At 40.8% G+C, this 14,828-nt stretch overlaps 1 protein-coding gene across 2 annotated transcripts in view; it reads right to left on the bottom strand.

Moving 5' to 3' along the window:
• ZSWIM6 (zinc finger SWIM-type containing 6) overlaps positions 1 to 14,828 on the bottom strand; it is a 110,436-nt gene that overhangs the window by 94,999 nt on the left and 609 nt on the right. The window lies entirely within an intron of this gene.

Below are 14,828 nucleotides of genomic sequence, written 5' to 3'. Positions count from 1 at the left end.
AAATAACTTCAGAATTTCATGTAGGTGAAGGATGTCTACAAGATCTGCTCCTCTTCTCCTCCCTCACCTTGCTCCCATCCTTCCTGGGATTGTGCTGAATATAACCTAGCCAATTCAAGTGTTCAAATTTGAACACTTTTGCTGTATTTGAGTGTGTTTAAAGAACCGCCTGCACTACCCATGGGGATTGTTCTTTTTCCTATTTGTTAGTTTCATGTGAGCAATACCACTCTGTATAGCTCAAAGCCCTGTTCTGAAGAGCCAATTTGCCCTGATTGTACTTATTTTCAAAATAGAAAGCAGAAGTAGGAACAGAGGTGGAGGGGTCAAAAACAAGACGACCATGAAACCACACTAATTGGTATAAAAACTAAGAGACTGATACACCTGAGTGCTTTTCATTTTCCTAAGCAGATAAGAGTTCAAACCGGTACTTCTTTAACAAACCTGGCTTGCAGAAGTCACAGTCTGCTTCTACAGTATCACATTAAACATCTCTGATGAGCCTAAAATAAGATATGACAGAAAGTAGATATGTAATTTTATAACCATCTAATGCTATACCCTTAGCAGTGGAGCTATAGAGCAGGAAACATACCAGACTATGTAACTTCACTTGCCTCAAATGAGAAATGTTTAGGTTAGGAGCCTAGACAAACATGTCAAGTAAACACCACCTGCAGAGGTTTGGAAGGATTTTGACACTTCAGTTAGGGTTGGAGGTCATGCAGGCTCCCTTCCATCAGGAGAAAACCCAGAGAGGTAAAAAACCCTGCTTAATCTTTGCACAACTTAAGGACCCCATGTCTCACTCCTGAGTGCCTTTAACACTCTCACAGCCACAACTATCTAGTCAGAAGCCTCTAGGAAGTAAGCAACCCAGATGAATCCTTCCTCACTGAAGCAGGCTACTGTTAAAAGTAAGCTAGTAATAAGCTTCAATCTCCCATCATGCAAGCACTTGAAAAGCCAAAGCATCCTCTCCCAGACAGACAGGTTCCACAAAAAATCTCTTCATGATAAAGAAATCTATTTCTGCCCTAAAAATGGCCTCATCTACACTGTGAAGTGTGCAATAAGGCTGATGCACACTTCTGATGCACTTCTTCCTTCCACCAGCTACACATAAACAAAGCTCTGCATTAGTTAGTTCCATCTGGAATAGACCACACATTGACTTGGAGTCCTGAAAACAGATCATTTCAGTAAACACACCTCACTTATCGAAGCAGCTGTCTGTCATTTAATTTCCACACTATGGAAGTTATACAAAAGCACCATTATGCTCAATTAATGTTCAACTTGGGGAAGCAGTAATGATACTGGAACACCACAAAGCTATTTCAGACACTCAGAAAACCTGTACCAAAAGTACTTATTTTACAAGCAGTAAGGCTTTCTCTCACCTACAAGCCAGCGCTACAAACTCTGCTTGAAATCTCCACACTGGGCTCCATCAGTTCTTTCTTAAGCATTACTATCAGTAAAAAAAAGACCATGCCGGACACCCAAAGTCTCTGCTACACTTCCACAACCTGCAACTTCAACTAGCAACAGACGAAAAGTTCAAGAAGCAAAGAAACTTCTCATTCTTAGTTATGTTGGCTCAGCAGGTCTAGTCACACAAAAAGCTGTGAACGCTTTATCAACAGCTACGATGAAAATAAACAGGTCAACAGCTATGATGAAAATAAACACAAACCACACAATTTGGACACCAAACAACTGTACAGTAAGGAGAAAAATTACTTCAAAGGTCTACGTTATAAGTATGCTGAAGTTCAACACTGCCACAAAAGAAGAAGAAATTTAAGAACTTTGAAAGCAAAAAGTACCTTTTGCAACAGCTATGCAAATATAGACAGATATGAATTTGCACAATTGGACTAAATTGTTAGGTATTTCCTTCCCCTTTCCTGTACTCCTAAAGTAAACATTTGTCTGGCTTTTTTTTAAACCACTGATGGAGTGTGGGAGGGATACTCATCACTTAGCCAAGGTTTTATGTCACACAAAAAAAAAAAAAAAAAAAAACAACCAAAAAAAAAAACCCATCAAATAAAAAAAGACCACTGTGGATGAAGTGATATGGAAGATGGCTCACACATATATGTCAAACACAGCACCTGAGCTCAAGAAAGGCCTGTCTTGGTAGCTCTGAAACAAACAGGCTGCCTTTTGCCACAGCTGAACTCCCAAACACAGCACCTACCTCCTTCTCCCCAGGCAGCAATTACAGCTTCATGTCCACTTTAGACCAATCTAAGTGTGACTGACACAGAAAGGAGCCCTGACTTTCTCAGTGCCCCCTTGTGCAATCTTCTCTCCCTGGCATCAAGAGTAGCATTTTGTTGGTCTATAAATCAGGTAAAACCAAGCAAGAGCTGCATTCATAAGCAGGCCAGTCGTCTGGCTCACCATACAGCTCCACAAGCCCTAGCACAAGCTGAAAGTTTGAGAACTGCAGTGTTCCTTTAACAGCAGCCTGCATTTAAGCCAGCCTAAAGCAATGACATAACTGCAGGGTGAATAACACAGTGGTCATCACAGTGGGTGAAGTTCACAAACAGCAATCACAGAAAAGCTTTCCAAAATACAAGTTTATAAGCACAGTAATGTGCCTTTTCTGTTCTAAGAGTTACACAATGAGGCACAGAAAAGTAAATGAGTCATGGCTCAGCAAATGAGTCAGTTCTTTCATTTACAATATTCATGACAAGTATTTCACCATGGAAAACAATTATTTTGATAGGCCTGTTTTGTAGTCTGTCCTTGGAGGAGTTCACTGAGTGACAAGAGATTGCAAGCCTGCTGGAACAGGCTCTTGGAGAATTCCTGTGCTCACAGCCACACTGTGCTTCCGTATCAGCAGCATTCTTTAGGGCAGCAGGCTTGGTCAACCAGGAATATGCTCCCTCCCTAAGAAAAGGAATAACTGGAAATATAGTTACAATTTCTGTCAGTCTAAGGCCTTCGTCACTTAAAACCTTTGTCAGGCAACCTAAGGTTACCAGCCTTAAGAAAAAGATAGACATCAGGCCTGCCGTTGCACTTAAAATCCATATTTAAGAAGACCAGAAACTATCTACCATAGCTCTTGTTCAGCACGCAACATCTACACAGGTTTTGCAGGCTGGTACAAGACCCTACAAATAGCTGACATGCATTGCTCAAGTCAGTGGAGGCCCTATGCTGCTGCACCACATCAGGGCCTGCAAGTTGTCACCACCACACTGGACACCACTGTTAGGCACCTACAGTACATATTGCTCACAAACATCGCAAGAGCACCTTGCTTGCAAATATACCCACTCCTGACAGAAAGCAGCTGACCAAAGTTGCTTTTACCTGTCCAAAAGGAGCTGGTCAAAGCAAAGAGCATGGTGTGAGGGCAGCATGCTCTACAGAAAACAAGACTGCATTGAACATGCTGCTGCTGACTCACATTATTTGTACCCAACTACTGATGGAAGATTAAATTGCAGGCTCCTTCTGCAGCAGTCGCACCTCCAGCCCACTGTACAAATATCGCATCCCCACTATGCTTCTGAAAACTCAAACCAGCATCAACTACAATACAAATGGATCTGCTCTCAACTTGGTCATCTACAAACACCACACAGCCCAATCCCCAGGTTCAGGACACTTACTGTCTCACCAAGGCTGCACGACATGCTTATACCTCCTGGGCTCCTGGAACAAAACACAGCTGTACAAAACCCCTCACGCCTACCAATCAAGCTACATGTATGCCAGGCTAATATACAGACACTTCTTACACTCTAATGCTGCTGATTCTCCCACCTCAGTCATCCATTAACTTTTGCCTGAGGTGCTTTCATTATATCACACCATATTGTCCCACACCACCCTCTTGGCTCCCACAAGAAGTCACTGAGTACACCAAGGCCCTAGCCTGGAATGTGGTTCCGCCATTGGGGCCATACTGCAATGCAGTCCATCACACTGGGATGGCTCTCACCATAGTCCCCAGTGGGAATGTCTTCTGGATTCAGGGTTCCTGAACCTTTCAGCACTTCCACAAAACTTGACTGCCCTCCCAGAAATTTCAACTTTTACAGATTTTTGTGCTTCTCCTTTTACTTCCTTTCACAGCTTAGTGTTTCATTGCTCAGTCATCTTCCTCTGCTTCCGCCTTTCAGATGTTTCTCAACATCTGATCTCTACTTCTTAACTTCCTTTTGTTATTCAGTGAGGGAGGGGAAGATGGACCTCATAACAGACAGGATTCACTGAAGCACATACCCATGAATCACATCTTTCCACTCATCCATTCTAACATTTCACTAGCTATCATTTCACACCTTGAGTATCAGGAAGGAGCAGCTTTGATCTTACTGACATCTTGCTCCCTTAAGCATATTCTACATACTAGGAATATTCAGCTTCCTGACAACAGCAGCACCCTTCTTTGTCCTGCTCAGCAGACACAAGCCCTTTCTTTTAAGTACAGGACTTTGGATCTCTTTGGTACTGAGATTACAATACTTAGATCCATCCTATGTTTTTAGTCTTTACCACTTATCTTATACTACCAATTTTAAGTTTGCATTCCATATGGCCTCTTATCAGCCGGAAAAACTTCTCTAGTCTTTCTCATCACCACTACAGCAACTCTGACAGTTGTCTTCCTCTTTCCCTTTCCTATTTTTGTCTGAAGAACTGTCCAATGAACTGTGTATCACTCTTCATCAGATTCTTGTCTGCACTCCCTTTCCCAGGTCAGGACAATATATAGGTTCTGGGGTAAAAAAAAATAAAATCTGACTTTCACAACCTGGGTACCATAAATACTCATTACAGGGGGCAGGGGACCAAAATAAGAAAACGAGTCTCTTTTTGCAATATACAGTGTTTTAAAACTAAGCCATTTAATGTCTATTCCAGGGAATTAAGCTACAATTTGGAAACAGCTTATAGTGAATGAAATAATCAATGCTATGAAAAAATCTCTTTGAAACAGTTGTACAAGACAGAGTCAATGGGTTTGTTACACCACTGGCCAAGCTTCCTTCCATCATTACTAAACAGAAACAGCTTCTGCTAAAGTAAAATCTGACAAACACCCTTCAAACACAGAGTCACCATTATCTGAAAAACCAGAGCATTACCTTTGTGCACCCAATACATCTTGTTTATAAAACTGAAACTGGAACAAAATGTTGAAAAGAGTGAGAGGACACTCACTTAATAACTTAAAACTGTTTTACAATTTCAAAAGCTACAAAACAGCTAAGTTACTGTCTGCTAACCCATTTTCCATCTTGAAAGCTGCGTTTCATTTTGTAGGAAAAAGTCTATCAGATTCCATGCATTTGCTAACACCCATTAAAAGTAGATCACATAGAGGGAAGAGTTAGTTAGACTAGATCCTCCCTAAATATACTTCATCAGATATCTAGTGAGGTCTTTGACCTCTGTATTATCTCATTAAGTACCACTTCCCCACTTCTCTTCTTGGCCTCTCATCTATGAAGCATTTTACTCAGCATTTTATCACCTTTCTCCTCCTCAAGCATGTATTATTTAATAAAGCAAACTCTTGTTTACTCCTAAACACATCTTTGCTCCCTGCTACCAAACAGTCATTTACATTTATCATGTACAAAATTACCTAGAAATCAAATCTGTAAACTATTGCCAGGATACATGACAGTTTAAAAACTGATCACCCAAACTGTCAGTAAAACTAAGTGGTATGCTGCTTCTAAAATTTATACACAGGACTAACAATTTTTTTCTCAGCTTCCTGATCCCATCAGACATACAGAGCATGTGTTACATCATGTCCCAGTCCTAGTCATTGCCTACCATTCGTGCATTAGCACATTGAGCTGAAGTCATCTCTATTAATTCATACATATTCATATTTGACAAGGAAAGCTGCGTGATGGTGCACTCACATATCACGGCTTGCAATAACAAAAAGATAAAAAACAGCCATGCATTTTATGTCATCCTCAACCCCCTGCTGTGGAGGAAGTAAAATTGAAGTTTTGGGCTTCTGTATAATATAGCTACACTAAACCCAGAAATAGAACATAATGTACTTGATATTTTGTCCCCAATACACTAACTGTAGACAGTTTGCAAGGTCTCAGTTTACGATCTAAACCAATGGAAGAACTGAGACTCATTTTGCATGTACCACAGCAGCAGCACAGCCAGTTGTCACTGGTAATAACAGTATTTCAGAATAAATGTGTTCTGTTTTTTTTTTCTTTTTCTTGAGCTAATATATTCAACAATTCATTTAGACTACTGACTTTTCTCTGTTCTTGAACTTTTAAAATCAGTAGACTCTGCAGAATTGTCCTAAAGAAGATCAAGCCATGTTTAATCCAGTAAGCATGATCACTAAATCCAGCTTTGTACATATGCAAATGAGTGTTTTATAAGACTACCTTCCACCCTCCCAAAACACTGCATTGTATTCCACCAATAGCTGAAGCACAATCTGATGCAGCTGCTTTGGAAGCAACCAACAACTTACAATACAGTTCTCCATTAAACTGATTTCCTCACATTTTCCAGAAGATCCCAAGGTTATCTGTAAGTGTACATGTTAATGAATTCTTAACACAGATTTTATCTGCTATCCTTTCACAGCCACAGCTGCACATAAGTCAAAGAAAGGACCAACCATCAAACTCTGAAGATCACACTACCTGTATATATTTATACTACTGACAAACATATCAATCCCATCATTAATCACTGAATATGGATCTGTGCTCCATGCACTTCAGCCTAGTCAAAATATCAAAGTTGAATGCAGAAATTAAGAACTAATAATAAAGCTCAGGAGCCACTTTTGACAAGGGCAAGCTAGAAGCTGAAGTGTGTGAGTTTAAAAAGTTTGCGCTGCCTTGCACACATAGTTGAACATTGCTATGCAGAAAGAAGGCAGGCCACTAGCACAAAAGGAAGAGTCAAACTCTAAACATACAGAAACAAATCTGAGAGCCACTGCTGCAGCCTTTAACCCAAAGCCAAGCTTTTAACACAAGCTTACAAACACTTAAATACTTAGAATTCATGCAAACTTCATCCTCTACTCTGTTACAGGCTGTACATTTGTAACATTCTGTAACATTTATCCATTTTAAGTGCCTTGATGGTTTAATGCTTTTCATTTCATTAGTCAGTGTAAATTAAATATTGTAGTCAGCTGCACAATTCCTGCATAGTTCCTGCACTGTCAGTGCATTACTGTCGGCTGTCAGTAACCAGTTAGCAGCTAAATTTGGCACACATACAAAGTGTCTCATTTCTCAGAAGTCCTACAGCTAAGCAACAGCTGATTTTTCAGGCCTTTAAAATAATCAACTATTGAATGCAATTAACTTTTGTGAAAAAATAAAGTAAAAAAGACACAAAAATATCTATTAACATGTACGTCTGTGAAATATCTTACCTCTTATGCCATTTCCCCCATTACTGTTCCAATGATGCCAAAATGTATTAAAGCTCTGACACCAATTACCTATGAAAGATGATTTATGTAAAGAGGTGGATTGTTAAATAAACTACAATAAAAGGTAAATCACTTGAATTTTTAGAACATTAATTCAGTACATAAGCTTCCTATTTATCTGATCAGTTAGATCTACTAGTGCAGATTTAAACTTATTGACAGGTTTTACTGCATCCTTCCAATTAGCATCAGACTTTCTCAGCCATTGCCCTTGCATTTCCAAAGCAAAACTTCTACATATTTAGACTGTCAAATACACTCACTTGCAAAGAGGAATGGACACTTACAGTAAAAAATAAATAAAACCCTGAAAGCCACAAATAAAAAATTACACTCTTTTTTTAAAGCATGTAATGATGTGCATCACAACTTTAAAATATATTTTAAACACTGCTGAAGTCTGCCCTCTTTGAATATTTGGTTTTCACTTTTCAGAGGTGGTGTTGGTATAAATTCCACATTAGGAGACTCTTTTAGTCTATACTGAATTGTGTCACATCAGAAAAAGTCTTTTGTATGCCCACTCAGCTCTTACAGCAGGCCTTTTATCAGTTCTGACTTAACCATAAAGGAATTCTCTACACTGTAGTTACTATTAGAAGGCTCCTCCAGTCTGTTTGCACATTTGCAGAATTCACTCAAAAAACATCTATTTTAAGATGGTGATTTATATCTCAGCTTTTCCAGACTTCCTGGCCCTCCACAGCACGGCCAAGGCAACAAAGACTGGATGCATGTTGCTGCTTCAGAGGACAGCAGGGTAATGTGCCGCAAGGCCATCACATAAATCATGGTAATTGGCACATAGCTGGAAGGAGAATGCAAACCAGTGTACAGCACCAGACAACACTGCCAATGATCCAGGTCACAGAAGGTTATGAAACCACGTCAAGGGCTGCACATATACCCAGCTGAGAATTCTTACGTACATCGTCTTGCACAGTAAACCAACAGCAAAAACTGGAAGTTCAAGAAGACAGATCTCTCAGAACAAGTGCAGTTGTTGGACAGCACTCAAGTGTTCACGTGCTGTCAGGCTGACTGCATTCCAGGCAACCAGAATTCACATTAAATCTGTATCCTTGCCGCACATGAAAGCTTCTTAGGATTTCAAATTAGTTCACATCATAGACAGCATATTCATAAATTAGGATACGTTTTGTCAGTTAAAATAGTGTGGTCCTTCTTTGACTTGGCTTTTGGGTTTTTTAAAGATGCAGTAAATTCTCCTCCCTTACCCCTCAAGAACATAAGCAAAAGAGAAAGCAAGGTAAGGAATGTCAGCAGCTTTCCTAAACTTTGCACGCATATTTACACTACTACAAAACTTGACACATTATCTTGACATCACTAGATTACTTAGACAGCAGGTGACACTTAAATTGAACTCATGCAGACATATCTAAGAGCATGCCATCTACTACAGTTCATCCTTCAACAGTAAGAACTGCACCTGACAGCTTACTACATTTTTTTCGCTTGAATTTTTTTAATTAGAACTTGACCAGAGTCTTAAGTAATGACTTGATTTTTACAGGTTCATTCATAAAAGGAAATGATACAGCAAAAAGCAGCAACCAGGAAATTATTTTTAAGAAAATCAGTTTGTCTGATGCTGACTTTTAAATAGCCCTCTGTCACACACAGATTTTGCATTTAATTAATAGTTCACTTCTGAAAGTCAGCACACAGGGCCAGAGAGTAAATGCAGGCATCAACTGCTGGCATGACAAGTGGCTCAAATTCAAACATTGCTACACACCGAAGGATCAGATCATACACAAAGATGGAATCACCTTCTAAAAGGAATGCCAGCTTTGAAAATGAAAATTGTTTTTTTGGAAGTGAGGAAAGCCTTGAAATTACAGGGAAAAGAGAACATAAGAAACATGAACACTGACTTAAAACACACAATGAAAAATTTTGTTACATGAACCAAATACAACCCTCCTGTATAAAAGAAGATTTCTCCATTTAAAACTTGTGATGGCAAGTGATGAGCAATTACTTTCCTTAAAAAATGAATGAATTCTATAGTACTACTGACATTGCCCAATTACATGTATCCTACTATTCACAATTACACAGGACGATAATATATACAAGATTTATTTTTCTATCTTGAAATCACCTTAAAATACTTACACTCTCTTGAAATCAAGGAAAGATTTTTTTAGAAAGCCTGAATTAAATGCAGGAGCTGATTTACAAAGCTTTTCCACCTTTAGCCATCTGGTCTTGAAAGACAGCTCTTTTTTTTGCTTCTTTAGCTCTATCTTTTTTTTCAGGGTATTCAAAGAAATTATTCAAGGTCAAGGATACTGTATTAGAGCACACACACAGAAAATAGCTTGCATATTCACCAATTAATGCACTGCATTCCAAATCCTACAAGGATACTAGAATTCATTAGATGTCTCCCATTCAGGAAGAACCATTTAAAACTTAGCTTACTAGTTTCTGTTCTGGAACTTAGAAACATAAGTAGTTATTTCTTAGAGCAAACTGAAACTGGAATTGATGAAGGCATTTTCACAAGACTCTCTAGGCTTGGAACTAAGTCAAAAAAAAGCAAAAAGTCAGACACCATTTGTTTACGCCCATACCACAATATTGTATTAACAAATTCTGGATTTCTTGTTTTACTCATACATTCCTAACCAAACCCCCTAAGTTGAACACAATTGCTCCTTCAGCATGTCAGCACACAAAACCCTCCTCTTCAAACAGACAGAATTTAACACAACCTTTTTCCCTTGGAAAAAGTTCACTACACATACCAGAACAATTTGGTATCACAGGCCAAAAAGTTAATACTAAACACAGTGCCTTCACTGCTGCTAATGACAATTCATAGGTTTGTCACATAACTCGGTATTACTCTCATTAAGTAAATCCTTTTACTAAATACATCTGTCCTACAGGTTTCATCAACAACTACATATATATTGCACGCACCAGTGAGGATCACAGTATCTGTTAAAAGTCACAGTTCAACTCACAGCACAGTACAACATTTGTGTCACCTTTGCAAACAAAATATTTGGTATGGTTCTATCACAAGAAAAAAAACAGTGTTTCATGTTATACCACTGCACTCAAACAGCTGAGTCCCAAAAGGAGACAAAAGAAGAGGCATTACTTTTGTTTTACTTGCTCTGCCATTTCAGAAAGTTTTGGGGTTGGGTGTTTTTTTCAGTAAAGATGGCTAGGAAGAACCAAAATTTATCTCAAGTCATTGTCCACAAAAAGGATCTGAAATCTGCTGACTACAATACAGATTCCACCAGAATTACATGCAGCCACCAATTTGGTCTTCTAAAACCTTCTCTTGCTCCTGGTGAAAAAAAAGGCTTCTCCTGGTTTTGAAAGCAAACCAATCTCCAGTCTTTAACTTAAGAACAAATTAAAGAAACATCAGTGACCTTCAACCACAATTTAAGAAAGGAGAAATTTTACTTTGCTTTTCTCCAAGAAGCATTTTGGTTACATCCCCCAACCAGGTATCCCTGAGGAGCTTCCAAAATGATCCTGCAGCTCCAAGCTAATGATGCTCTTCAGCTGACCCTCCTTCCACAGACAGGGAGCCTTCTATCTTATAACATCAACATCATATTCTAGAGCTGTGGCAACTGCCAGTCAATGAATTCTTTGTATTTTCCTTCCCTAGGAGTCCCCTCCCTCCATCTCACTCCCTTGCCATTCATACCTAACAGCATGACTTACCACAGTCACAGAGCCTTATGCTACCATGGAAAGGGCTCTAACTCCTTTAAGAAAGGCCTGTGCGAGCAAGCAGGGTCTATGCAACAAAGACAAACCTACCTCGAATTACCAACAGACAGGGATACTGTAAGAGTACTTGTATGACAAATCAAAAAATTTTCAAGTACTTCTAATGTGGCCGCAGCAGTGAAGCTGAGTTTTACAGCACTACAGCCAAGGCAACCTCTGTCTTTCCCCAAGCAAGAGTCATACCAGCTGAGGCACAGGGGTTTATTTCTTCTCCTAGAATAGCTGCATTAAGGGCTCTCGCCAGGTCAGCTGTGCTGTTGAGGGATCACACCTCTTCTAACCTTGACAGCCACAGCTCTGACGACAATAGAGTACTGTGTACTAATTCAGGACTAACCTCAGAAACCAAATATACACCTCACCATCTAAAACTGTCTGCTTGCTCCTGGCATTTTCAAAATTTGGCCAAATGAAACAGTCAATTTCTAATTTTCCTTCCAGATTGTTGTATTTGCCCACAAAGTGCTTTCTTATTTAGACTTTAATTTTTACTAAAAATACTTGGTTTTAAGTGAGTTAAACATAGGCAGGGTAAAAAGAGTTGCTTTATGTAGTTGGGAAGGCTTGCTTCAGGAACTTGCACTTTCTGGCTCTTTTGAAATATACTAAGGAAGAAAAACTTTCATGTCCGGTTGAAATATATCAGAAAGATATAAATACATCAATAAGTTAGATGCAAATTGAATTCTGAAGCCATCCTCTTTGGAGAAAAGCCTTTCAAAATTAAGTGATGCTAATTATTATGCTAGGACAGTACCAATAAACAAAACAGGCTAGCAAACAACCTTACTGCCTGATTACCAAGAAGGTTATTTGTGTGTATCACTAATATCATCTACATTTGTAGGTGTGTGTACATTTGTGTATCACTAGACCATCTTCATTTTATTTAGGATTTTCTTTACAACAAGATAACACACAAGAGACTAAGTTGGTGGGTATGAAGGAGGATCACATGAAGATTTTTAGCAAACTTTTGATATAAGGTTTGGGAAATCTTCCTGCTTAAGATTATTTACCATGATAAAATAGTAAGAATGTTTATTCACGGCTATACTGAAAAACTTAAAATGTAAAATTCAGAAGCAAATGGTGCCATTTAACTACCACTGAACCAAAATTTATGCGTCTCTCAAATCAAGTCCCCTATTCCCTGTTTACAGTAATACTTCAGGTTACAAGTAAGGCTGTTAGAACTGATTTGTAATAAAATGTATTTTGTCCAATAACTGCACTTTTCCATAGTTCAACAATAAACATTTACAGAGTTTCCATTACTCACACTGCAAAGAACAAAAGTTCACATTTATATGGTCACTAAACATAGACTTACATAAACTTAATTCTAAGTTTTCATCAATGCTACATATTCAGCTGTATTATATGGAACCAATTCCATTCTCTGCCCAACATAATTCACTCTAGAGCGGAATTGCTTTTAACAGCTGCACCTTTCTGCTTCACTAGGAAGTGAAGGAAGGAATATCTTGTCAGCAAGACCCCGGTCTTAATGACACAGCTACCTACCCAAACTACACAAGAACTCTCCTACAGCAGGACCTACCCAAGTCCTCCCCAACTCCCTCACCAAAGGCCTCTGTCAAAACAACTGACATCTTTCATTTCACCAGTTTCCACTACTACTTTTGCAAGAATTTCAAAGGAGGCTCACATAAGGTTGGGAGTGGGGGAATACAACAAAGCAAATGTATTTTCAGCAACAGGTACAGTATTTGTTTGAAATGCATTTAAAGGTTCCAGAAAAGGTAGTCAACACTTAAATCGTATTCATGCATATGTTCTTTCTACATACTGACTGACCCTTGCCAACATTACTCAATGCCTTCCCCTTTGAAGACACACAAAAAGTTACTTTTTTCCTTCACAACTACTCACTGAGGCCTATTCCACTGCTGAAAGCAGGCAAAGCAAAGTCCTCGCTGGGTGTCTGCCTCCTAGAGAAGATTGCATTTTTTATTTATTGCCCCTTGGCTTTATTTTCACAGTGAATTCCTGGCTTAAATGCAATCAGCCAAGAAACCCTCCCTACGTGCACTCCTGTCATTCCTAATCGCTTGCAAACAGAATCAAGTGCAAGCAAAAGGGGAAAAAAATCTCAGCACTGCCAACCAAACTAAAAAAGCCCTACTTCTGGTTCTGCCAGTTTTGGGAAACCACAAATGCACCTCAGACCCCTCAGAAAGAGAAAGTCAAAAGATTAAATTTAAAATCAACTTGATTTAAAAAAAATAAATTACAAAACAAAAGAAAGTCTCCCTAGGCAAAAGAGAGGAGCAGTGAGCCTAAGAGCAGAGTCACATCTTCCCTTCGGAAAAAAAAACCTGATAGCACATTTGCAAGGTGCCCGCCAAGTCAAACCAGCAGCAGGCAGTACCAAGGTTTTGGGGAAGTGAGAAGGAGGGAATCCCGGCGCCCCACACACACACACAAACACAAACACACACACTGAGCCGCCGCCGTCAACAAAAGGCGAGCAGCAGCCTCTTTTGTCTGTCTTCCCCTTTTAAGGGGAGGAAAAGGGAAAACGACAGAAAACTGAGAGGGGGGGAAACAAAAAGAAAAAAAAAATGAAAGAAAAAAAAAGACGCAAATAAACATGAAAATGAGAACAAAGTGGCCGGGTCGCACAAAGAGCATCACCACCGGCGGAGGGGACTATCTGCCGGGGGCGGCTCCTCTTTCATTCAAGGACTGGAAGGGGAGCCGCCCCCGGCAGACAGCCCCCACAAAAGTGGGGGAATACCCACCTCTGCAGCCCTTTAAACACTGGCAGGGAGGAGTTAACCAAGGGAGCCCGCAGCGGGTGAAGAACAGCGGCAGGCGGCTGGACCGGGGGTGACGAACAGGAGGGGGGTATTGTTTCAGTAGGAGGAAGAGCTTCGCTTTCCCCCCCTTGTCACGAAGCCGTTCATCCTAAAGCAACACCCCTGGCATACCACCCCCGGCGGGGCGAATCGCGCCCCCACCTTCCGGCTCGTCGCCGCTGCCCTAGAAATGCCTTTGTTCGCGGATCCCCCCCGCACTCCCGCTGCCGGGGTCTCGCACCGCTTTTATGTCTTTATTCTGGACGGCGGCGCATCCCGCCCCCCCCTTCCCCGCCGGCAGCCCTTCTGCTGATTCATTTCCACCGGCGGTCCCCCTCGGGATGGAGGGGGGCGGCATCTCCTCGCTATTGTGGCTCGAGGAAAAGCGATGACCCGGATTACCGGGGGTGGACGCTGGTAGGAGGGCAGAGCCAAACGGGATTACACAGGCTGGATTACCGGGAGCGGACACGGCGCGGTGTGGGGCTGCGAGTTAAAGGGACAGGCGGGAGCCGTGTCCGTGTCACGGAGGCAGGGAGCCACTGCGCGTCCCGGGAACGAAGGGGAGGAGACCGGCGGAGGAAGTTGCCCGGCCCACGGTACAGCCGGGGAGTGAAGGGCTCGTACGGGCCGGGCCGCAGGCGGTGAGCTGGAGCGGAGAGAGAGGGACGGCAAGTGGGTGACACGCAGGGGAGACCCGCGGCCCCGAG

This window comes from Zonotrichia albicollis, chromosome Z (genome assembly GCF_047830755.1).
Source record: "Zonotrichia albicollis isolate bZonAlb1 chromosome Z, bZonAlb1.hap1, whole genome shotgun sequence".
NCBI classification, from domain to species: Eukaryota; Metazoa; Chordata; class Aves; order Passeriformes; family Passerellidae; genus Zonotrichia; species Zonotrichia albicollis.
This window is presented reverse-complemented; position numbering and strand designations above follow the sequence as displayed.